Raw genomic sequence first — 24,904 nt, forward strand, 5'->3', positions numbered from 1 at the left:
CTCTTGAGAGAATATTGCTTCCCCTCCCTTCCAGCCACCATAGTAATCTTAACTTCAAGTCAATTGGAGTCTTCCCCTGGCTCTGGGTTCCTGGACGATCCATGCCCAACACACTAAAGAAGATCCCACTTGATAAAGCTAAGGGAGTGGAAACAGAACGGCTAGATGTGGGAAGAGCCCATAGCACTGTGGGTTTATTGCTGTTCGTTTGATACAGCATCTTGCTTTATAGCCCAGGTTGGCTCCTCCTGTTCTCACGTCACCTGGAGTGAGGCCCAAACTTCACATTCCATCTTAAGCCTGAAAACCCCAAGTCCAGAGAAGTTCAATGACTTTGCAGATGTGGTTGAGCGGGCGTCAAGCCTCAGGCAGAACCCTTGTTTCTGCAGTGGTCCTTGTCCTTCTCAGGAGAGCTGCCGGCTGGCAGCCAGGGGTGACTGTGGCCTTGTTCCAGCACCGCGTCCTGCCCAGTGAAGAGGGGCTCTGGCATCATTCAGCCTTGTGGAGCACAGAAGTGAGCAACAAGGACAGGGTGCCCTCGGTGATCCCCAGAGACACTTTCTCCATGCAGCAAGATGGTCACATGTTCCCTGCAGGACTGGAGAGGTAGCCAGAGTTGCTCCCAGAGGCCTGGGAGCAAAATAACACAAGCTCTTAAGGGCTGCAAAGGGGTCTTCTCCCTTCACTGAGGCCTTGTTCACCCAGGCTGTCTTCCTCAGCCTTTACTTCTCACCTCCCCAAATCAGTGAGTCTCAGAGGGCTGGGATGTGGGGCTGTGGATGGCTGTGGAGCCTCTTTGGGTGCAGGCCAAAGTTAGACTAGGGAGGTTAGACTAGGGAGTATTGCTCAATTACTGCATAAACAAAGATGAAAACTAACCTTCTCCAAGCCTCAGTTTCTTCATCTGAAACAGGGGAATACTATTCCTTTTAAGGAATGGCACAAAGATAAAGTGAGATAAGGTGTGTGGATAATACAGCAAAGTGTCTGGCATAGGAGTGATCAGCACTTTGTGGTCGGTGCTGTGATTGCAATGTCTGAAGAGAGCCCTAAGGGGACTTGTAAGCACATCTGTTTGGTGAACAGATGGGGGTGGGGGCGTGGTCACTGTAAAAGAGCACAGTGTGGGAGAAACAGCACAGACCCCTGACCCTAACTAGAGTGCATGGTTACTTGCCTCCTATGCTGGGCTTAGAGCAGCTGGCTGGTCAGGGAGCCCAGAAGGCCACTCTCCACAGCCACAGCCTTTGCTATGGACACCTCTCTACCAAGTGATGAGGTCTAACCATCACACACAGCCGTGGCAAAAAGAAAGAAAATGGCTGGATGGCTGGAAAGGCGTAAAGAGCCCCAGGGAAGAGCCAGAGTCTGCTGACCATATCGTCATAGACACAAAGCAATGCTCAGGTTGGAAGACCAGAGAGACAGCTGGGAACTCGTCTCCACCCTCCAAGTGGTCCTCTTTCACCATGCGCCTCACAACCGGCACGCTCGCACTCACACAGGCATTACTTGCATATGTGTATAGGCATTCTGCAGAGTGACACATATGTACATACACACACACATGCAGACATGTGAATAACAACAGTACACATACATAGCCACATACACGCATGTGCATACAACCACATACATATGCATGTGTGCATCTAATATGCACATACATACACAGACACGTGTGTGTTTACATAAGACACACTGAAACACAGCCCCATGCACACATATATACTTGCACCTATACATGCATATGTGCACAGGCAAAGTCACAAAGTTGTGCACACACACACAGCATATACAGAGGGAATACCAAATGGGCATGGGACACGTGTGCTGACAGGTACAGGGCCTGTGTCCCCTTGTTCCAGCTCTTGGTGGTCTTAAGTGTGTCAAGGCAGCTGCTGAGCACAGAACTGGGTTGCCGGGCACAGTGCTGAGCATCTGGGGACCAACAGCACTCAGAGCTCTCATTTCCCTAAAGGGACTGGGGCAGAGGACACAAACTCAGTGAAAACTGGAACATCCCCCTTCAAATTTCCCAATGTCTCTTTTGCCACCGTAACCACCAGCTGTGGGCTGCTGTGGGATCGACCTTTCCCCAACAGACTGTAGGATGAGTCACTTGGCCAACAGCATCCTGTGAAAATTATAAGCCCTTCATGTCACCTCAGACACCTTGGAGTTGAGGGACCTCATGGGGTTCTTGTGTGTTGCCGTGCTGCCTGCTCCAAGGGCTTGCATCTCATGTGAGCTGCACGGGTCCATTCTGCATGCTGATGTTCTGGTTTCCACAGTCCTGGAGGGGGCTTGGAGAGCTCCTTCCATCTGCGGGTCCCAGGTCTCTCCCATCATGCCTCACCTCCCTTCTCCTTCTGCTAAGGCACCTGGAGATTTGGCCAACCCACCCCAGATCTAGGGGCCCCACAGGGCCTTCACTGAGAATGAGAATTGTGAGTGAGTATTACTGAGAATGACCTTGAATTTCTGATCCTCCTGCCTTCACCCTCCCCCACATGCCTGCATACATGTGTACAAGTGTAGAGGCCGGTGAGGTGGCTCAGCTGGTCTTCCTTTACCTTTGGCCTGCCACCAAGCCTGATGACTTGAGTTCAATTTCTGGAATCACATGGTAGAAGCCAAGAATGGATTCCTGAGAGTTATCTTCTGACCTCCACACCTGGGCTATGGCTTGCACACACATACGCACACACACACACACACAGACACACACACACACACACACACACACACACATATGTTTAAAAAAATAGAGGCCAGAAGGGGCTAGAGAGATGGCTCAGCGGTTTAAGGGCACTGACTGCTCCTTCAGGGGACCTCGGCTCAGTTCCCAGCACCTGCATGGCAGCTAACAACCATCCATAACTCTAGTTCTAGGGGATTCAACACACTTTTCTGGCCTCCAAGGCCCTTGCACAACACAGGTGCACTTACATACAAGCAGGCAAAACACTCATGCACACAAAATAAAAATTAAATAAATAAATAAATAAATAATAAATAAATAGAGGCCAGAGAACAACCTCAGATGTAGTTCCCCAGGCCAAGGTAATTTGTTTTTTAGAGAGAGACAGGGTCTCTCATTGGGATCTGGGGCTTGCCAATTCAGCTAGGCTGGCTGTTAAGGAGCTCCAGGCGGTCTGCCTGCCTCCTTTGCCGCCCCAGTACTGGATTACAAGCATGCACCACCACACCTGGGTTTTTTACACGTGGGTCTGGGGATCAAACTCAGGTCCTCAGGCTTACAGAGCAAGCACATACTTTGTTCACTGAGCATTACCCATCCATCCATCTGTGGAGTGCTGTAGAGCCAGGCACTGTGGTCTATTGAGTTGAACTTTGTGCTTCCACACATTGAGGAAGGAGCTTACAATCAGGGCAGACGTAAACAGTCAGGTGACTGCCATGCTGTGTTTTATATGAGTGACCAACTCCATCTGCCATGGGCAAAGGGTGAGAGGATTTTTCAGAGGAGAGGTGACCTGTGACCTGGGTCTTCAGCCAAGTTTGAAGATCACCAGGATCTTGTCCCCAGCCTTTTCTCTCCAGTCTTTGTCCCCCCATGGCTTTAAGTTTAGCCATTTCATTCAACCACCAACATCCAACTGCACAACTGCTTAGTATTCTTCTTTGTGCAATCAAAGATTAAATTTCAAATTCACTGACACCAAAGGTGAAACAGCTAATTACACACAGTAATTGCATTTAAAATCCATGCCTTTGAATGCCTGATGAAATCTTTCTTAAAGGTTCCTGGATTCCAGCTTAATGGTGAGCACTGTGGATGAGGGCTGGTGTATTTCTAGTCTGGAAGCGTGGGTGCAGATCCCCAGTTGTTCCCCTGGTGCTGTCTGTAGAACACAACCTGTGCATTTCAAGGTATATTTTTGCTACCCTGTATCACTGCCTCAGAGTTAGGTGCTAATCTGATTGAAGCAACTCAGGAATAGAGGTGTATGGATGGGTATGTCTGCGCATCTTTAAACAAAGAGAGACACAGAGAAAAAAATGGAAAACCCAAAGAATTATAACAGTAAGCATCATCAAGATGATGCAGTGGGTGCCTGATGCCAACCAAGCCTGACACCTGAGTTTGGTCCCCAAGTCCCACATAGTGGAGAGAGAGAAACAACTCCTGCAAGTTGTCCTCCGACTTCTACACAGGTGCTACACCTCACACCCCATACACACACAATAAATAGATGAATGTAATTTGAAATTTTTAAATAGCAATTTAAAAATTGTAAAGTAACTATACTAGTTACTTTTCTGGCTGCTGAGACAAATACCTAATCAAAGCAACTTGAGGAAGGGAAGGGTTTGTTTTGACTCACAGTTAAAGGGGACAGTCCATCATGGTGGGGATGGCATGGTGTCAGGAATAGGAGGCAGCTGTCACAGGCACAGTCAGGAAGCAGAGAGATGAACGCTGGCGCTCAGCTTGTTTTCTCCTTTTATTCAGTCCTGAACCACAGCCCATGGCATGATGCTGCCCCCACTCAGGGTGGGCCTTCCCTGCTCAGCTAAACCTTTCTGGAACCACTCTCATAGACACATCCAGAGATGTGTTTCCATGGTGATTCTAAATCCAGGCAACTGGACAATGAAACTTAACCATCACAGTAAGATACAAACATCAATAGTTAAACTAGTGACACACAGCAAGTAGAGAGCACAGTAAGGGAATATACACTGATAATTGTATGGAACTTTGTGTTTATTTTTAGAAGTTTCCTGCATAATATTTTTAGATTAATCACTAAAACTTTTATAACTGCTAGTGCCTTAAATATGCACTTGAGATTTGGTAGTGTTCTGATTCATCATTTCAGTGATTAGTTATGAAACAGACAAAAGTCATCAGGATCTGTTCCCGAAGTCCACTGTGCATCACAGACATCTGGAGATAGGAAGGTGCACAGGGACAGGAAGGTGAAGAGCCCCACCCACAGCCCCTCTGAGGTCTCGGTGAACTCAGCTGTGTCTGGGGGATACTCAGTTCACTTTTCTCCTTACTTCATGACTGGTTGAGGCTGCTGGAACTCTTCCAATTGGATGGGAAATGAAGGAAGTTATGTCAGATGAGTCATCCCCCCAAGTGATGCTCTACAGAGTCACTTCCCCTCAATAACTAATGAAAGATTGACAGGAAGAGGTGCTGGGTATAATTAGCCACAGTTGTAAAATGGGAACATTGAATTATCTCATTGTTCCCTTAATCCCAGCCACTGGAGGATCCTATTTTCAATTCATTTACTGTGTGTGTGATGGATGGATGTGTTCATGTGGCTGTGTGCAGGTGTGCATGTGGGTACACTTGTACATGTATGTGGAGGCAGAAGCCACCTTTGGGTGTTGTTCCTCCGGAGCCATCAATCTTGCTGTTGGAGGCCAGTTTCTCAGAGCAACCTGGGACTTGCCAAGTAGATGAGGCTGGTTGGCCAGTGAGCTCCAGGGATCTTCCTGTCTCTACCTCCCCAGCACTAGAATCACAGGTGGTGCCACCACCCCCAGATTTTTATGTGGGTCCTCATGCTTACATGGGAAACTTGGGTCCTCATGCTTGAACTTGGGTCCTCATGCTTTCATGGCCATTGCTTTATCAACTGCACCATCTCCTCAACTCTGCCACTGGAAGATTCTTGACAGAGGTGAGGCTGGCTACCTTAGAGAGACTACCAAGCCTTGTCAGAACACAGTGTGTGTCTTTGTGCAGTGACAACTGTCAGTCCTCCCGAGCATGAAGCACCATAGAAACCCTGAGAGACCTGCCTGTGATCTCCCAGCAAAGTTCCTGCTGCTGGGAAGGCCTCCAACCCAGAACAGCCTGCTCCACACACCGGCTTTAGCACCTGAATATCTCCATCTTCATCTGGGATGAGGTGAAGTTTCCCACTTGTATGCAAATAAATCAGGCAGCCCACATACTAGTGTACACGGTTGGGTCCCCACCTCACTGCCTTTGGGGGATTTTTTTTCTCCATACAATAATGTAAAAATGTTTCCACAGACTGTCCTAAGAAACTTAAATCCTGCTTGATCAGAAACACTTAAAGCTCATACTGTATCCAATGATCTTGGATCCTGAATAAACAATCTGGGGAAAGTAACTATCATTGGTTGGGCTATGCTAGCTTGACTGGCATACCCTCCCTCATTTGCTCACTGTAGTTTTTCTTTTTGAGTGTGTGTGTAATGATGAGTGTGTATTCATGTGTGTATGCATGTGTGAATGAGGGTTTCGGGCATGTGTGTGCATATGCATTTGGTGGAAGTCAACGTTGGGTGTCTTCCTCAATTGATCTACACCTTTTATATATCTATTTATGTGTATGAATGTATTGCCTGTATGTATGTAAGTGCACCTGTGTCATACAATGCCTGTAGAAGTCAAAAGAGGGTGTCATATTCCCCTGGAACTGGAGTTACAATTATTAGCTGGCATGTGGGTGCCAGAAATCGAACCCAGGTTTTCTGCAAGAGCAGTCAGTGCTCTTAACCACTGAGCCATCTCTCCAGCCCCACTTTTTTTTTTTTTTTTTTTTTTTTTTTTTTTGTGGGTGTCTCTCCCTGGGACCTGAGCCTCGCTGAGTTGGCTAGGCTGGCTGGCCAGTGAGCAAGAAGAATTCATCTGTCACCATCTCCCAGTACTGGGGTTATAGACATGCACTGTCACATCTGGCTTTTATGTGGGTACTGAAGCGCTGAACTCAGGTCCTCATGTATGAGGCAAGCACTGAACCATCTCCCTAACACCTTGCTGTGATTTAATATTTGTCTCTGATTTTGTTTGAATGCAAAGTGTCCCCAACAGGTTCATGAGTATGAATAGTTGGTGACCAGCTGGTAGTGCTGTTTGGGGAGGGTGCAGAAACTTTAGGAGGCGGGGCCTCACTGGAGGAGGTGGGTTGCTGGGAGGCAGACCTTCAGAGATAGCCCAGCCCTGCTTCCAGACCCCAGTCCCTGAGCAAGCAGCCCCAGGCTCCCACCACACAGAGCTGGCTGTGACACTTTCTCCAGGGAGATGAACTATGTCCCCATGAGCCAAAATAACTCCTACCTCCTTTACATTGTCTCTGTCAGGTATTGCATCAGAGCAATGAGAAGAGTAATTAAAAATTCTCTTTAAGCCAACTATGTTCCTTTCAGCAGTTATGCCGGTGCACTGACTGAGACATATTACAACTTTATTATGTAACCCCAATGATCTCATTAATATCAAAACCACTCTGGCCAGCACTAATTAGGTATGAGCTCTTCTTCAAGTCACTTAATGTTTTGAGTTTCCGTTTTCCTCTCTTTAAATTGAGAAACCTGGGCTAGAAATTTCTAGCTCTTTCTATGATTATGCACTGAATTCTGAAGTGTTTCTGTGTTAGCAGATATGTCATTGAGGGAACTGAGGGCGTCCTCCTGTGTTTCTGGAACTCTAACCGTTCCCTCTTGGTGCCCCGTGGCCCCTTCTCTTTCTTTGTCTAGGACCTCCTCGCCCAGCCTTTCAGGGATCTGGACTCCCAGCCCAAGATCTCAGATCTGCAGGGACATGAAGGAGACCTTCAAGCTCAATCAGTCTTCCTGCGGTGAAGGTCTGGACTGACTCTTGCTTCCCAGTCCCCCTAGCTTGACCTTGATCTCACCTCTACCTGAATCCTGCCCCCAGGGGCTCTGCTTTTGAGATGAAATGTACTTCTCTGGTCTTCCACCTGCCACTCAGGAGCTCTAAGACACACAGGATGTAGCCACACAGCCCTGTGGAAAAGTGAGACATTCCTTTGAAAACTTGTATCTCAACTTTTAAAAATTGACAGCAGGGGGCAAGAGGGATGACTCAGCAGTTAAGAACACTGGCTGCTTTTGCAGAGGACCCAGGTTCAATTTCCAGCACCCACTTGGTGGCTAACAACTTTTCATAACTCCAGTTCCAGGGGATTCTGACGCCCTCTTCTGACCTCTGAGGGCACTGCACGACACCAGTGCACAAACATACATGCAGGCTATTGTATGTATGCACTCATACACATAAAAATAAAAATAAATTTTTAAAAAGTTAACAGCAAACATTGCATTCTAGTCCATAGGCTATTGTCTTTTGATATTAAAATGTTATTTTTTAGAAGCAGCCAGATCTCTGTGAGGGCCAGCCTGGTCTCCATAGTGAATCCAGGCCAGCTGTGGCTATAGGGAGACCCTGTCTCAAAAAGACCAAAATAAATAAATAAATAAACAAACAAATAAATGAAATGAAATGTTATTTTTTGAAAGTACCCTCCCTACCATGAAGGACTAACCTCTGCAACCAGAAGCCAAAATAGACCTTTCCTCCCTTAAGTTGTCCATGTCAGGCACGTCAGTCAAAATGATGAGAAAAATAACTCATGTAAGGGGGGAAAAAAAAACAAAACCCAAAAAGCAAAACAAAACAACGCATGCAAACAACTAGAACTCACGAGTTGGAAAACAGGCATATGTGGATGTGACGTGGAAAGAGATTTGAATAAGAACTTGAAGCCTGGACAGGGTGTGAGTGGAGCTCAGGAAAAAAGGTTCTGTTGAAGAGGCTGAAGAGACCAAGATGGAGAGTCCCCACCAGGAGTGACATCACAACGCCACTCTGCCTCTGTTACGGTTCTCCAAGTGACCCCAGCAACATTCAGATTGGGTCCTCTCTGGTTGCCAAAGCTGTGACTCTTTGAAAGTAGAAGGGCGGGGGGCTGGAATGCAGTGAGGGAGAGAGCCAGGCAGAAGCTGGAGCTCAGACCATCAGGTGGGAATCAGCGAGGTTGGGGGTGGCACTGGCTAACGCTTAGGTCTGAGGCCAAGCTGCCTCCTTACCCCTGCATGCTACAAGACAGCCCGCTGTTCTCACACCCAAGCTCCGTTTCCATGGAGCCCCGTCCAGTCTCTGTTCCCCTAGTACAAGCATTCCTGAAGATAAACATGCCTTATTCCATTTCATCCTTGTAATCACCCCCACGGTGAGCCTCATTATCCACATTTCATGGGCCACTTGGGTTTCAGGGAAGGAATGAGGCTCAGTGAGAAAGTTGCTGCAACTCAAGTTGGGAGTCCCTGTACCTTGGTTCAAGTGCAGCTCTGATTTTAAAGCCAGGGTCTTCCGCATCTCCCCAGTGGCACCCTGTGTGCACTTTCCCAGGGTGCCAATAACAAAGGCACCATAAACCATGCATCTCTGAATGACAGAAATTGATTATCCCATAGATCTAGAGGCAGGAAACTGAGATCAAGGGGTCACCAGGGCCACCTGCTTCAGAAACCTACACCCATCATCCCTCTTGCCTCTTCCAGTGATACTAGCCATCCATAGCTTGGAGCTGCAGCATTTTGGCCCTCCACATCACCCATGGCCCCGCCTGGGTCTCTTCTCTTTTCATAAGACAGAGTCACATGAGGTTGGGCCCCTCCCTACTCCTCATGACCATCCATTCTCTTGTTTGTATATATATAAAGATCCTCCACAGAAAGTCAAGTTTATAGAGACTTGGAGCAGGAGTTCGGGGTCTGTCACAATTCAAGTCAGCACCCAGAGAAGGAAATCTGTAGCAGACAGAACTGAGCCCAGAGGTGCTGAGCTAGTGAGGAAGTTAGCTCTCTCTCTCTCTCTCTCTCTCTCTCTCTCTCTCTCTCCCCTTTCTCTTCTCTCTTCTTATATATTAGGCTATGACAGGTAAGAAGAAAGTTCACAGTACATAATGCTAATTTAGGAAGGGTTATCAAAACCAGGTATTTAAATCTTATTTTTGTTTGTTTTATGACAGCGTTTCATGCAGCTCAGACTAGCCTCACACTCACTATGTAGATGTAGCCCAGGCTGACCTTCACCTTCTGCTCTTCCTGGCTCCACTATGTCAGTGCTGGGATTACAGGTGTACACCATCATGCCTGGTTTCTGTGGGGCTAGGAACTAACAACGGGGCTTCAAGCATGCTAAGCTAGCACTCTATCAACCGAGCTGCATCTCCAGTCCCAGATATTTAGAGTTGATGAGCTTACTAAAACAGATCATACATAAGCCAAAAACTCAGTGGAAGCCAGGGGTGAAGGAGAAAGAGAAGGCAAGAATTAGCCCGGAGCAGCCGTTTGTGCATCCAGTCATTGAACAAGCACGACATTTATAAATGTCTGTTTGCATTCAAACATCTGCTCAACATGTTTTCCTACCGACTTCTGGTCTGTGTCTCTGGGTGATGCTAAAAGGTAAGTTTGCTTTCCAGACTTACAAGAACCAAGATATCTGGCCTGCACCTCCGTTTTGGACATCAACAATCAATCTTTTAAAGCTAACATCCTTTGGGCAGAAGCAGATGTAACTAAGCAATGGAAAGAGGGAGGGATGTTAGTATATAACTAAGCCAAACGTAATATTGTTGCAGGGGAAACCTTTGGGTCTCTTAGTCTCATTAATAAAAGAATTTTAAAATGGAGTCTGAAGGAGGCTCGAGGACAATTTTATTAAAGTTTGAGGGGAAAATAACAAGACAAGCAAAAGTCCCAGCAGTTGCTGGGAGGAGAGGAGATGAAGAAAAAAATTATGCCTTTCAAGTTAGACACAGAGGCCAGAGAAGCAGTAGGAAACCTCAGAGCACAAGGAAAGTGTGCTTTGGAGTCTTAAGCTGCAGGGCTGAGTTCCGAGACACCTGATTCCAAGCTCCCATGTCCCAGAGCAAAGGACTGCACCAGGAACACAGGGTTAGAAATAGATATGCTAAGTAAGGAAAGAAACGCAGTGTGCTAGTGAGCTAAGGAAAAGAGCCCAGAAAGCATTGGGTCATGTGACCCCTGACCCTTCGTACGATATTTATGTAACAGCAGCCTCCCCCAAGTTTGTAAAGCACGATCCCCACCCTCTCACCCCGCCCCCAGCATGTTGGGTTCCTTAGAAGAAGCCCAGCTAAGGAAGGGCTTCCACCTTTGCAAACTGGCTTCTGTCATATGCAAGTCTTGGTGTTTCAGCTTGGTCCTTTTCTCCAGCCACAATCTGACAGTTTGTTTCATTCCTGGAAGCTCCCAGCAAGCTGTCACTTCCAAAGACCATTTCCTGTTCTAATGGGCCATGGTTAAATGTCCATCACCTTCAAGGTCTCCATGACAACTTTGGTCTTAAGGGAACAAGAAGGAGGAAGGTGTAGGCTCTTGGGCTGTTGAGTCACCCGGGCCTGGGAGATCTATAGTATTTGTAGGGAACACAATCTACGGACCCCAGAAAAAATGTGTATCAGGGCTAGAGGCAAAGCACTTGCCACACAAGTGTGAGGATCTGAGTCCCAGAACCCACGTGAAGCCAGACACAATAGTAGCATGCCAGTCTGTAATACCAGCGTTCCTGCATCAGGTGGAGAGCTGGAAACAGGCGAATCCCAGAAGTTCATGGGCCAGCTAGCCTGGCCTACACAGTAGCAAACAGAAGATCTTGTCTCAAACAAAGCAGAGGATGAGGACTGATACCCAAAGTGATCCTCCAACCTACACACACACACACACACACACACACACACACACACACACAATTGGTGTAATGTTCTGAATTAAGCACTAAATATTTAGCAGTTCACTTAAAGTGAACCTCTTTCGTGTGTGTGTGTGTGTGTGTGTGTGTGTATGTGTGTGTGTTGTGGTGGTGCAACAGTGCACTCACCCATGTGTGCACCTATCCGTGCAGAGGTCAACATCAGGTGTCTTCATCTATCTGTCGCCACCATATTTTTTTGAGACGGGGTCTCTCACTGGACTCGGAACTTGCCATTTCAGCTATGCTAGCTGGCCAGAGAGGCCCCAAGATCCATCTGTCTCTACTGCTCCTGTACTGGAGTTACAGACCTGTACCACTGACCAGGTCTTTATGTGGCAGCGGGTCCTGTCCTGATTAGTGTTTATTGTCAACTTGGCCTAAACAAGGTTCACCTGGGAAGGAGTCTCAAGGGATTTCTGAGATCTTATTGGCCTACGGCCATGTCTTGATTGCTGATGGATATAGGAGGGTCCAGACCACTGTGGGCTTTGCCATACCTGGGAGGTGGCTCTGGGTGTTACAAGAAAGCTAATGAGGAAGCAAGCCAGTAAGCAGCACTCCCCTAGGGTCTCTGCTTCAGTTCCTGCCTCCGGGTCCCTGCCTTGAGCTCCTGGCCTGGCCCTCGATGATGGACCATGACCTGTAAGATGAAATAAACCCTCTCCTCCCCAAGTTGCTTTTGGTCAGAATGTCTATCACAGGAACAGAAATGGAACAGGTCCGTAAGCTTGCACAGCAAGTACTTTACCCACTGAGCTACCTCCTCAGACCCTCCTCCTGGTCTCCAGTTCCTTCCCCTTCCCCTTCCTGACATTCCTCCTAGTTGCTCTGACTCAGGGCTCAGAGCTGCAGTGCCCACCTCTTATAGACCAGACCCTCTAACTTCTGGAGGTACACATCCAAAGTGTTATTCCCATTGGGTGATAAGACATAACATTACATCAAACACAATCACAGACACCTACCTCTCACCTTGCTACATAACTGTGTAGGAGCTGGGTTCAGCCATGACTGATAAGTAAAACTTTCAGATTTATGTGTCTGTGTGTGTATCAAGTGTGTGTGTATGTGCATGCATGTGGAGGCCAGAAGTTAATGCTGAGTGTCTACCTAAGTCCTTCACTTTATTTTTCCAGAGTCTCTTATTGAACCTGGAGCTCATTCATTTAGTGAGACTGACTGGCCGGGGAGCTCTGGAGGACCGTCTGTCTCTGCCTTCCCTGCACTAAGGTGTCCAGGTATGCATTACCATGTACAGATTTCTACATGAGTGAGTACTGGGGATCAGAACTCAGGTCCTCATGCTTCTGCAGCAAGCAGTTTACCCACTGAGCATCTCTCTAGACCCACTTGTAGGTTTTTGATGGACGTTTATGAACCCAACTTATTTTCCTCTAGTCTCCTGGGGACAGTGAACATCCTTGTGAGAGAATAAATACTTTGGAATCATCACTTGGCTTTTACCTGTGACACAGCTGTGCAGATCACCCCTCCCCCAGGTGATAGGATACAGTATTTGTCAGTTGCCTCCAAAACATGTCTCTTGGTTTGATGACTTGTCATGGACAAGCTTGCTGTGTGACCTGCAAAGGACACCTCTTCCTGCTTTTAGTGGCTCCTCACTTGCACCAAGTACCACCTGCTGGCACCTCTGGTTGGGTAGGTTTCTTTCTCCCCAACTCTGGGCCACCACCATGCCTCAGGGTCTGCTGACAGGTGCTGGTCACTATCGAAGTCCAAAGACACTGAAGGGAAGGGAAGCAGCTGCCTTCCTTCACTGAATTCCAGTCAGAATCATCTAAATTGAGGCCCATGGATCCCAACACACAGTGGTATCTTTCCAATCCAACTGAGAGTCTCTTGAACCCCAGAAGGGTCAAGCAGGAGAGGAGGCAAGCTCATGGCTACTTCCAGTAGACAAACCACACCTTGGACGCTGCATAGTAAACTCCTGTTTCAGGTACATCTCAGACACTCCTAGTCCCAGGGTAGAATACACACTTGGATTTCCACTACCAAAGGAAAGAATAAAGACCACCACAGCAGCACTTTCTAAGGCTATAACTCCTAGAAGTGTGCACGGGGTGGGGGGGGGTCAGTGGGTCTCCCACGCTCTCTAAATATAGGGTGTTTAGAGAGAAGCCCCCCTCCCCACTTTATGTAGCACAATCTGGGCCAGGCCTGGGCTCTCTCCTTTGTTTCCTGTCCCAGCCTCAGGGATGCTGTGGCCACACTGCCAGCCAGCAAGGGGAGACAGTGGTTTGGGTTTTTTTTTTTATTATTTTATTTTTTGAGACTGGGTCTTGCGATATAGCCCAGGCCAGCCTTGAACTCACCACCCTTCTTCCTCGGCCTCCCGAATGCTGAATGTCCGGCATGTGCCTCTACCTCCAGCTCAACAGTTACTCTTTTAGCTGTGAATTGGAACCTGAATTCTTGTAAGGACTTTGGACATCCATTGTTTGTGCTTTCTTTATAACCCCTGTTTCCATTCATTAAAGTGGGCCGATTCAAACTGAGTAAACAGACGGTTCAACAAAATGAAACTTTTTCTATGTGTCACACATTGATAGGGTGTTTCCTTGCCCTTCCTCTCTGTTCCTGGGGGTGTGTTTGTGCATGTGTGTGTGCACGTGAGCATGCGTGCTCTGACACATGTGCTACACATAAAGGAACCGTCTTCATGGAATTCACAAACACATGTCCCCACAACTTGCTTCATGCGTACCTTGAAGAGTTCCTAGTCAGAGGATGGAGGGTGGTATAAAACTTAGGTGGGTTCTGAAAAGGCTTAAACAGTAAGACATTGTTCAGAAGAGCCCAGTTCCTTCACTATTTTACAGGCATTCCAGCAGAAGGGGATTTCCATAATCATTCATTACATTATCATCAGTGTAAATCTCACCAGCTGCTTCCAAAACTTCATGTGCAAATGAACAAACACCTATCCCTTTGCTTTCTCTTCCCATCTGCTCCCTGGTTGTGGTTTTGGGGGTCTGGAGCATGTATACCCTGAGATGGACTGCTCCGGCTCCTTCAAGTCCACCATCGCCAGCACTGGTGGGGCTGACAACCAGTAGAAATGTGACATGTCTGCTTGAAAGTTTCAAGACTCCAGTGAACTTTGCAGTGATCAGGGGCCAGGGTCCCCAACAGGGTGAAAGCCCAAACCTGGTCTTGGGTTTTCTCACCAAATTCAGAGTGGCGACAGGAGTCCCTGAAGGCAGCAAGGATAAGCATCACCCAGACTCTCCTGTTTCTGGCTCTGCTTCCTGCTTGATGTGTGGCCTGAGGCCCTCACTACCCTTGGTCCACTTGTGGCAAGATAGAGTTTAAGGGGCCATGAGAGGAGGGAGGAGCTCCTTACCCCAGAATCTGGCTGAAGCCTCTCAGCAGCCCAAAGCCAGAATCCAGCACCCTTAAGAACTACTTAAGGCCTTTCTCCCTTCCCAGCTGTAAAACCTGCAATTTTCTAGGAATCCCTCCGGAAACTCCATTTACAGGGAAGGACAGTCCTAACCCTTGTGCAACCCTAGCGGCTCCCAGTTTTACCTTATCAGATTATAATCCCATCCCAGGCACTTCCAGAGTCAGTTATCAAAAAGGAAGAAAAAAAAGTTCCTTAACAACACTCTGGGATATAATTAGAAAGCCACCAATTTTTTCATTGATTTGTTTTTACTTTATCTATAACTGTTTTGCCTGCATGTTTGTAAGTGCACCTGTGTCATGCAATGCCACAGGAAGCCATAAGAGAGCATTGGATCCCCTGGAACTGGAGTTATGGAGGATTGTTAGACACCCTGGGGATGCTGGGAAATGAATCCTGGTCCTCTGCAAGAGCAGCCACTGCTCTTAACTGCTGAGCCACCTCTCCAACCCCTGCCTTTCCATTTTAAATAAACTCCAACTCCATTTCTTACTGTCTCATCCTGAAATTCTTTCCTGCATCTAAGCAAGGATCTGTCCTCCCTGAGTTGTGGTCCCAAACAGGTTAAGGGAATTCCTCAGGCCGCTGCAGGTGACAGACACGCCCCCCTGATGGTTATGCCCAACACCTCAGCTTATGGGTGCGGTGAGGGGAACAATGGAATCATAGGGTCCTGGGTACTTACCAGGTCTTTGTTCTGGTAAGTGCAAGGGGGGCTGAGAAAGAAGGATCCCTGGGGCTTGCTGACTGCCAGAGCCTCGCTCTGGTTCTGTGAGAGACTCTGTCCAAGGGAATATGAGGGAGAGTGACAGAGCAGGACACCTGATATGCTGTGGCCTCTGAGCACACAAGGGCAGAGAGAGAGAGAGAGAGAGAGAGAGAGAGAGAGAGAGAGAGAGGGAGAGAGAGGAGAGAGAACGAGAGGAGAGAGAGGGAGGAGGGAGAGCACGGTGGTAGGGTACCTATGTAGAATGCATGAGGCTCTGGGTTCATTCCCAGGAGAGACAGAAACAAGAGAGGGAAGCAGGGAGAGAGGGGGAGAGGAGAGAGAGAGGAGAGAGAGGGAGAGAGGGAGAGAGAGAGAACCATGCATTAATTTAAAAGGTTCATCTAAGCACTCTCCCAGGTCCATGAGGTTCCACAAGTCCACAAGCCTTTGGTGAAGAAAACTAAGCCCAAGTTTTGAAGTCAGATGTATGTCAACTCCTGCGCTCATATTACTGTTCAACTCCTCTAAGCCTAGGTTTCTCATTTGAAAGCCAGGTTCAGGGTTGGGGAAATGACTTAGTTGGTAAACTGTTTGCTTTGTAAGGATGAAGACTTGAGTTCAGTGCCCACAACCCAAGTTTTTAAAATACCAGATGTGGGGCTGGAAGATGGCTCAGTAGTTAAGAGCATTGGCTGCTCTTGCAGAGGACCCAGCACCCACATGGTGGCTAACATCCATCCTTAATCCAGTTCCAAGGGATCCCAACACACTCTTCTGGCCTCCACAAACATTGCACACATGTGGTGCACTTACATCCATGCAGGTAAAAAGCTCATACACATGAAACAAAATCTCATTGCCTGCATGTAAGTGCACCTTTGTCATGCAATGCCTACAGAGATCAGAAGAGGGTGTCAGAGCCCCTGGAACTAGAGTTCTGGATGGTTGTTAGCTGCCATGTAGGTGATGGGAACCAAACCCAGGTCCTCTGTAAGAACGGCTAGTGCTCTTAACTGCTGAGCCATCTGTCTAGTCCCTTGAAATAAAATCTTTAAAAGATAAAAATAAAGCAGGTATGGCGATGCATGCTTACACTCCCAGCTCTGAAGAGGAAGCAGGTGGATCCCTGGGCCTCGCTGGCCAGCCAGACTAGTATACTTGTCGAGTTCCAAGCCAGTGAGAGGCCATCTCAAAAAGTAAAGATGGGTAGCACTTGAATAAGGACACCTGAGGTTGTCCTCTGACCTTTAAGTCTCACACATACACATGCATCTTCACACACGTGTGCACACATATACCCACACAGTGGGGTTCAATGTCAACTGCCAAGTGGCTGCCTTGAGTATTGTGAGAAACTGCTTGTATAAAATGGGGGTGACAGTGCCTGGCACACTGCAGGTGTCAAGATAAATATCAGATCCAGCTATTGTTTATCCACACAAGTCTCTGATGGGTCAAAAGCACAGGTTGTAATAAACTTAATGTTGCCTGTGTCTTCACCCCCAGGGTCCTATGTCAGAAAGAAGGAAATCAACAGTAACTGTCAGAGAATCTGACTGAAAGCATCACCCATGCATTGGCATGTCCTCTCCATTCAAGAACTTGCTTTTGGAACTGAAAAGTAAGAGCAGGGACCCTGCCTAAGAGCCATAGGGCAACAGGAATAGATTTTCACTGGCCAGATTTGGATCATGTCCTGGCATCTATGGAGTCTCAGATCTGCAGTGCTAGGAGGTGCACAAACTTCAGAGTGAGCCTGTCGGTTTGGTCAGCAGATGCCCTGCTCTTCCCTGCCCATCATCCCGTGCCTGTGCTGTGTCTCTTGGAGATCATCTCCCTGCATGGGTGGCCTGAGTCTCTTGGCCTCCAGCCCCAGGGCTCATTCCAGTGCTCTGGGCAAGCAGTAAACACCCCAATGCAAGTCCTTCTTTCATGGCCCAATGGCATAACCAACTCAGTCTCTGGGGCCGAGGTTGGGGATTACGTCAGAATCTTACATCCCACTGTGAGCCATCCAAATGCCAGGGTAACAGTGTCTGAAGACTGTGTTCATGCCAGGAATGTGGTACTCCTAAAAATATTTCTGGAATGTTTTGCCCCCATTGATTGTTTCTCCAGGAAAACAGGTTTCAAAATGGAAGCTCAGTGTCCACTTAGGACACATGCACAGTGGGGACACTTCTGACCCCTAGCTTCTTTACAGCAAGTGAGATCCTGTTGGTATGTCCCGAGGAGGGAGGGCAGGCACAGAGCAGCCTTTTGGTGCAGTTCCACACTCGTCCCCAAAGATGAGCTTCCTGCTGTGTAGACAGAAACCTCAGGCACTGGGCAAGGTAGACACATTTCTTGGGGGCCCTGGGAGGCTTTCCTGCAAAGCGTGGGCCGCGCGCCATCTAGTGGCCACTTGCCGATATTGCAGGCACCATCCGGGTTTTCTTCTGCATTAATGGCGCATTCATAGAAGGGGCTCATGGGGGAGGGAGAGCTTTTTACGTTCTATTTGAAGACAGCATGGAACCCCTAAAGGAAAATATGGGAGCCAAATACTCTAAATCTCACTTCGCACTCCATATCTGGATACTTGCTGGCTCACGCTTTCCTCTAAATGGAACAATGGTGCTTCAAGACCAGACATTTTTGTTTTGGTTTGTTTTCAAAGACTAGAGCTCATGTAGCTTATCCACTTGCCTGGTTTATTTGGTGCAAGGAAACGAAACCCGGCTTCCCGCATGCTAGGCAAGCACTCCGGAGACCCACTAAGCCATATCAAGTCCCAGTCCCGGCTTTTGTATGGCACTCAGTAACATGAACAGGCAGCTCTGAGCAGTCTGCCTTGCCACAGGTTCCCGTGTCCTGCTTTTTCTGTCAGGACCCATGCAGCTTTGAGCTCAGGATTTCTGCACCCCCTGCCTGGAACATACATTTGCTCCCTTCTCATGCCTTCTTAATCCGAAGCTCCATCCATGGGGCATCTTTACATCCTCAGAATGCCCATCTTGTTGCTACTCGCGCTGATGGGATTGCAGGATGTCTCAAAAGCTTCTGATACCCTGAGGAGGCAGTGGTGTCTAAGCAACAGGGCAATGTGTTTGACATTCAAACAACCAAACCCCCCCCCCCCCCCCCCCCCCGTCTCTCTAGCTATGAGGCACATTGAAGATACTGCACTTGATAACTTTAGGGAAAACCGATCCATCCTACTCACTTGACATCACTATACAGCTGTCTTTTCAAAACTGGACAATGTTTGCATGTATTTGCTAGTGCTGTGACAATAAAGTCCCACACACTGGGAGGTTAGTAGACAGGAAATAACCTGTTCAGACACTTTTGAAGGCTGGAAGTCTAGGGCCAGCATATCCTCAGGGTTGACATCTCCAGAGGTCTCCCTTTGGCACCTGGACAGCTGCCCTCTCCCTGAGTCCCTGCTGGTATTTTCCTCTGTACCCATCTGTACTCCCAATCTCTTCTTCCCTAAAGGATATCAGTCATGTTGGACTAGGGCACATCCTCATCCTCTTGGCCTCTTTTTACCATAGTCACCTGTTTAAAGACTTGTATCCAACTACACCTACGTTCTGAGGGAAGACTCACCTTCTGAAGGTTAAGACGTCAGCATGTGTTTTGCCATTGCCCTTGACTGCCCACCAGAACTTGATGATCAGACCCTATTGCTGAAGACACCACACACTTAGGTCACCAGACATGCAGAAATCAAGTTGGTACTAACTGGAAGCTTCCTTCCTTCTGGCTGGCTTTCATAGTACCAAAAGGTTTTACGCAGGCTGCTGGGGAAGTGTCATCAACAGTCTTATCTAATTGTGAACCCTGTGAGCTACAGTAATGACCAGTGCAGCAATATATGCCCATTGATGTAACAGTGGCACAAATGTTATTGGAGGTAATCAATCACTTCATGGTTGTATTTAAGGCCTGCTGCACCAGAGAAAACACATGCCTAGCACTGTAAATCTGGCCAAGAACCCATGGTTGGGGAGCTCACAGGTCCCAGAGATGAACCTACTACTATTATTTTGCTAGATGAACATAGTGCCAAACTGCCCTCTAAATTCATATCTCTACCCATAGAGAGATACGAATGAGTTAGTGCAGCTCACTGAACTCATCAGAGAAGTTGCTTTGTGCACTGGATGGTAGTTAATGCAAAAACTCACTACTGGTCAAAGTGCAGAGAATCAGTATCTATGGAGCGCTCAGTCGTGAGCAGAACATCAATATCACATCCCCTTTCCCCAAGGCTCAGATACCATCTGGGAAGAGGAGACAGAAAGACTGTAAAAGCCAGAGGATGGAGAAGACCTGTGTGCAATGACATCTTCTAGACATGACAGGAAGCTGCACTACTGCAGTTGTAGCTGCCTGAGCAAAATCTGCTAAAGATCAAGTCAACATCCCAGCATGGAAGGGGGGTGGTTCACAAGCCCCCAGACCTAGCTGAGGAGCTAGTGATAGCTGATAGCTTCTGGGGGAGAGATAGCCAGTTTTCTTTAAGTGTAGCTCCTGGTAGATCAGCCATGCTCCAGTGGATGTCCCCATACATGAGTATTTGGGCAACATGAATTGGAATCAGTGGGTTATTAAAAATAAGAGAGGAGAGGCTGGAGAGATGGCTCAGCGGTTAAGAACACTGGTTGTTCTTGCAGAAGACCTGGGTTCAAAACCCAGCACCTACATGGCAGCTAACAACTGTCCTTAACTCCAGTCCCAGGGGATCTGACAGCCTCTTCTGACCTCCGTGGGCATTGTACGACATGGGTGCACTTACCTACATGCAGACAATACATGCATACACACAAAATAAAAAAAATAAAATTAAAAAAAGTAAAAGAGGAAGCAAAGTTGGAAGGGGATGAGAAGCGAGTGGTGGATCTGGGATAATTTGGGAGAGAAGTGGGGGTAAAAGTAACCAAAATGCATTTATGCATTATGAAATGCTCAAAAACAATATTTTTAAAGACTGAATTTGAGGTGACATTATTTTGCTCACACCACTGTGCTTTTTTTTTCCATTGGGGGGAGTGTTTCCTTATGTGTATGCTTTGCCTGCGTGCATATAAGTGCACCTCAGTGGCCAGGAGGAGTCAGATCTCCTAAAATTGGAGTTACAGACAGTTGTTAGCTGCCATGTGGGTGCTGAGAACTGAACCTAGGTCCTCTGCAAGAGCAGCCAGTGTTATAAACCATTAAGCTATCGTTCCAGCTCTCAACAAAGTATTGTTTTGTTTCTCCTCTTCTTTCTTTTCTTTCTTTCTTTCTTTCTTTCTTTTTTTTTTTTTTTTTTGTTGTCTTTTTGAGACAGGGTCTCCCTGTAGTCCCAGCTGTCCTGGAGCTCACTATGTAGACCAGGCTGGCCTCAGACTCAGAGATCTGCCTGTCTCTGCTTCCTAAGTGCTGGCCACTTCCTAACTGCACCACCACACCCAGCTTTGAACTTTTTGTTAAACTGTATTATTTTTATGTCTATGAGTGTATTGCTTGTATGTAAGTGCACCCGTGTTATACAGTGCTCATGGAGATCAAAAGAGGGCATCAGATCCCCTGGAACTGGAGTTACAGACGGTTGCTAGCTACCATGTGGGTGTTGGGAATCAAACTGGGTCTTTTGTAAGGGCAACCAGTGCTCTTTCCTACTCTCTAGCCCTGACAAGTCACCCTTAAAAGAAGCAAATCTCGGGGCTGGAGAGATGGTTCCTTAGGTAAAGACCTTACTGCTCTTACAGAGTACCTGAGTTTGGTTCCCAGTATCCACATAGTGGATAACAACTGTCCATAACTCCAATTCCAATCTGACGTCCTCTTCTGGCCTTTGTGGACATTGCACCCACATGGTGTACTTACATACGTGCAGATAAAACTCTCATAGATATAAAATAAAGAAATTAAAAAATTAGCCGGGCATGGTGGCTTGTGCCTTTAATCCTTGCACTCAGGAGGCAGAGGCAGGCAGATGTCTGTGAGTTCGAGGCCAGCCTGGTCTCCACAGTGAATCCAAGCCAGCTAGGGCTACAGGGAGACCCTGTCTGGAAAAAAAAAAAAAAAAGCAAAATCTTTTGGATGAATCAGGGATCTGAGAGCAACTTCGAGAATGCTCACATTCAAGTTCACATCTCCTGTTGTGTTTGGGGTAGGAACTGGGGTTCAGATCCCTGTTACTGCACAGCTTTGCTATCCTTCCTCTGGCTTGGCATGCCAGGCTCTCACAGTTAGAGACTCCAGGAACCTCAGTGGGACTGCCTTTGTGAGCTGGGATTGTGGGATTTGATCTCCACAGCTCTGCCAGCTCTGTGACAGGATGAAGTGATGTGGGAGGAAACAGCTAAATTCTCAAGCCTGGTGTCATTTAGCAGAAAGGTTTAGGACTGACATTTTCTGCCTGAGGGAAGCAGAAAAAATAAGGTTTTACAGAAGGCTGCCTGCTACATCTGAACGGCATGCTAAAAATAGCTGAGGGGACTGAGCCTCCAGAGGCCTCTGGGGTTCCCCATGTGGAGAATCTGTCATCTCAAGAAGCTACAGCCAACAGCCCAGAGAACAGGGTATGTGCAAGGCCCTCCTTTGGTCACCAGGAAGCAGGGTTAGAGCAGGCAGACATGGCTGAGTCAAGGATCCCATAACGGAAAGGAGGTGCTATAAAGTCTGACCTTCTGAAAGGTAAGATACCTCATTCACTGAGAGCAGATCGCCCTGAAATCAGAGTCAACAAATATCAAAAGTCTTCAGCCACCATTAACACTAACTCTAAAGAAAACGTCCTGCTGGACATGGTAGGCACCTGGGAGGTAGAGGCAAGAAGATCAGCAATTCAAGGTCATCCTTAGCTACAGATCCAGTTTGAGGCCAGACTGGGCTACATGAGATTTTATCACAAAAAAGGGCAAGGAGGTAAGGGGCTGAGGAGGGAACTCAGTTCCAGGCAAGACAGCTCAGCAGGTAAAGTCTCCCAAAAGTTGTCCTCTGACCTCCACACTATGCCATGGTATGTACCCCACTACTCCCCCCACCAAAAAAAAATCTGGGCATGGTGGCCTGCACTTAAAATCCTAGTCCTTGGGAGGTGGAAACAGATGGATCCCTGGGACTCACTGGCCAGCCAGCCTAGTCTACTTGCCAAGTTCCAGTACAGTGAAAGACCCTGTCTGAAAAAACAAGGTGGATGGTGCCTGAGGAGTGACACCTAAGGATGCTCTCTGACCTCCATGCACATGTGCACACGTGCATGTGATTCAGACACATATGCACACATGAACACATACACACACAAAAGAAGGGAAGGAGGGATAGAAGAGTGGGAATACAAAAGAAGACGGGGGGGGGGGAAGCAGGATTCGGATTTCTTTCCCACCTGTGCTGTTTCCATGGCCTCCAGCATAGTCCTGTATCGCCATCTTCTGGCTCCAATTCATCATCTATTTAGACTCCAGTCTAATTTTTCTGTAGCCCAGTGAAGTTCAGGTTATTCTATTCTTAGTTAATTTTTATCAGTTCAGATAACCAAGTGCCTGGTTAGGTCAGGATAGAGGTCAGAAACAGATCAGCTCTGAAGTGAAGAAAAAGTGAACATTTATTTCAGCAACACAGTTCAGCAGGACGCCTGCAGGTACAAGCATATAATTTTCATGTTTTTTCTGGGAAGGGGAGGAGATTTTCTCTCTCTCTCTCTCTCTCTCTCTCTCTCTCTGTGTGTGTGTGTGTGTGTGTGTGTGTGTGTGTGTGTGTGCTCACTTTGTACATGACTCAAAAAGCTGCCTCCAGGCATGGTGGCACCCATCCTTAGTCCCAGCACTCAGGAAGCAGAAGCAGGCAGAGTTCCGATTTCAGCACCAGCCTGGTCTAGACAGCAAGTTCCAAGTCAGGGACTTGGGGCTACAGGGAAACCTGTTTCAAAAAGGAAAAGGCAAAAAAACAAAAAACAAAATTTAAAAAAAAGTGCTTTGTGAGATCAGAGGGTAAGCGTTTATCTGCCTGCTTTACTGGCTCCCTGCAGCATGCTTGAGGCAGGGGTAGACTTGCTGGTTCCATGTACGTCACAATGAACCCAGCAAGCAAGCAACCCCTTCTGCATGCTCCACCTCCCTTGACTGCTCCCACCCCCTTCCCTAGGCCATTGGGGAGTCCTTGCTCTCTGACCAGATCAGTCCTCATTCCTCTGCTCCTCTGGTGATCCACTCCCTGACCAAACTGCCAGAGAGGCGAGGCAGGGCATGTCTTCCCGCTTCATGGGAATGGCAAGAATTGTATTATATTTGTGTTTCTAATCCCCCATTATGCTGGGCAGAGTGTCCTTCTTAGAAGAATTCAAGAAACAAGTCTTTGGGGGTAGAGAGATGGCTCAGTGGTTGCTACTCCTACAGAGGACCTGAGTTTGGTTCCAGAACCCACACTGGGCAGCTCACAACTGCCTGTAACTCCAATGCCCTCATTCAGCCTCCTTGAGCCCTCACAAACACGTGTACACACACTTACACAAAAGAATAAATGGCTCTGTGGTTAAGAGCACATTGACTGTTCTTGCAGAGGACCCGGGTTTTGTTCCTATCACCCACATGGCAGCTAACAACCATCCTAACTCCAGTTCCAGGGATCCAATGCCCTCTTCTGACCTCCACAGGCATTGCACACATGGGTGTACTTACACCTAAGCAAGCAAAACACTCCTGCCCATTGTGATGGCTAATCCTGGGTGTCAACTTGATTGGATCTGGGATGAGAGAAATGAGAGAGATCTTCTTCATTGGATCATCTGAAGCTGGAAGACACACCCTAAATGTGGGTGTTACCTTCTGATGGCAGCCCATATAAAAGGTCACGGCAGAGGAAAGAGTTTGATTTTTGCCACTTGCCTTCTCTCTCTCACTGGTGAGTTCGTCTTGCTGTTGTTCACTGAAGACAAGCCGATCTTTTGGAATTCACCAGATCTTCAGTGCCAGATTGGGACTACGGAGATATCCAGCCTTGTGGACTGAGTGACTACTGGATTCTCAGCCTTTCCAGTGTGGGGCAGCCATTGTTGGACTACTCAGACTCTATCCTGTGAGCTAATCTGATAAATCCCTATATATATAAAATACATACATATATATGTATATATATATTCATTCTACCAGTTCTGTTTCTTTAGAGAACCCTGACTAATACAGATTGTGGTACCAGGTACCAGGTACCAGGAGTGGTTCTACAGAAACAAAATTGAAAGGATGAA

The sequence above is a fragment of the Nannospalax galili genome, unplaced genomic scaffold (genome assembly GCF_000622305.1).
Source record: "Nannospalax galili isolate Female #2095 unplaced genomic scaffold, S.galili_v1.0 scaffold1463, whole genome shotgun sequence".
Lineage (NCBI taxonomy): Eukaryota > Metazoa > Chordata > Mammalia > Rodentia > Spalacidae > Nannospalax > Nannospalax galili.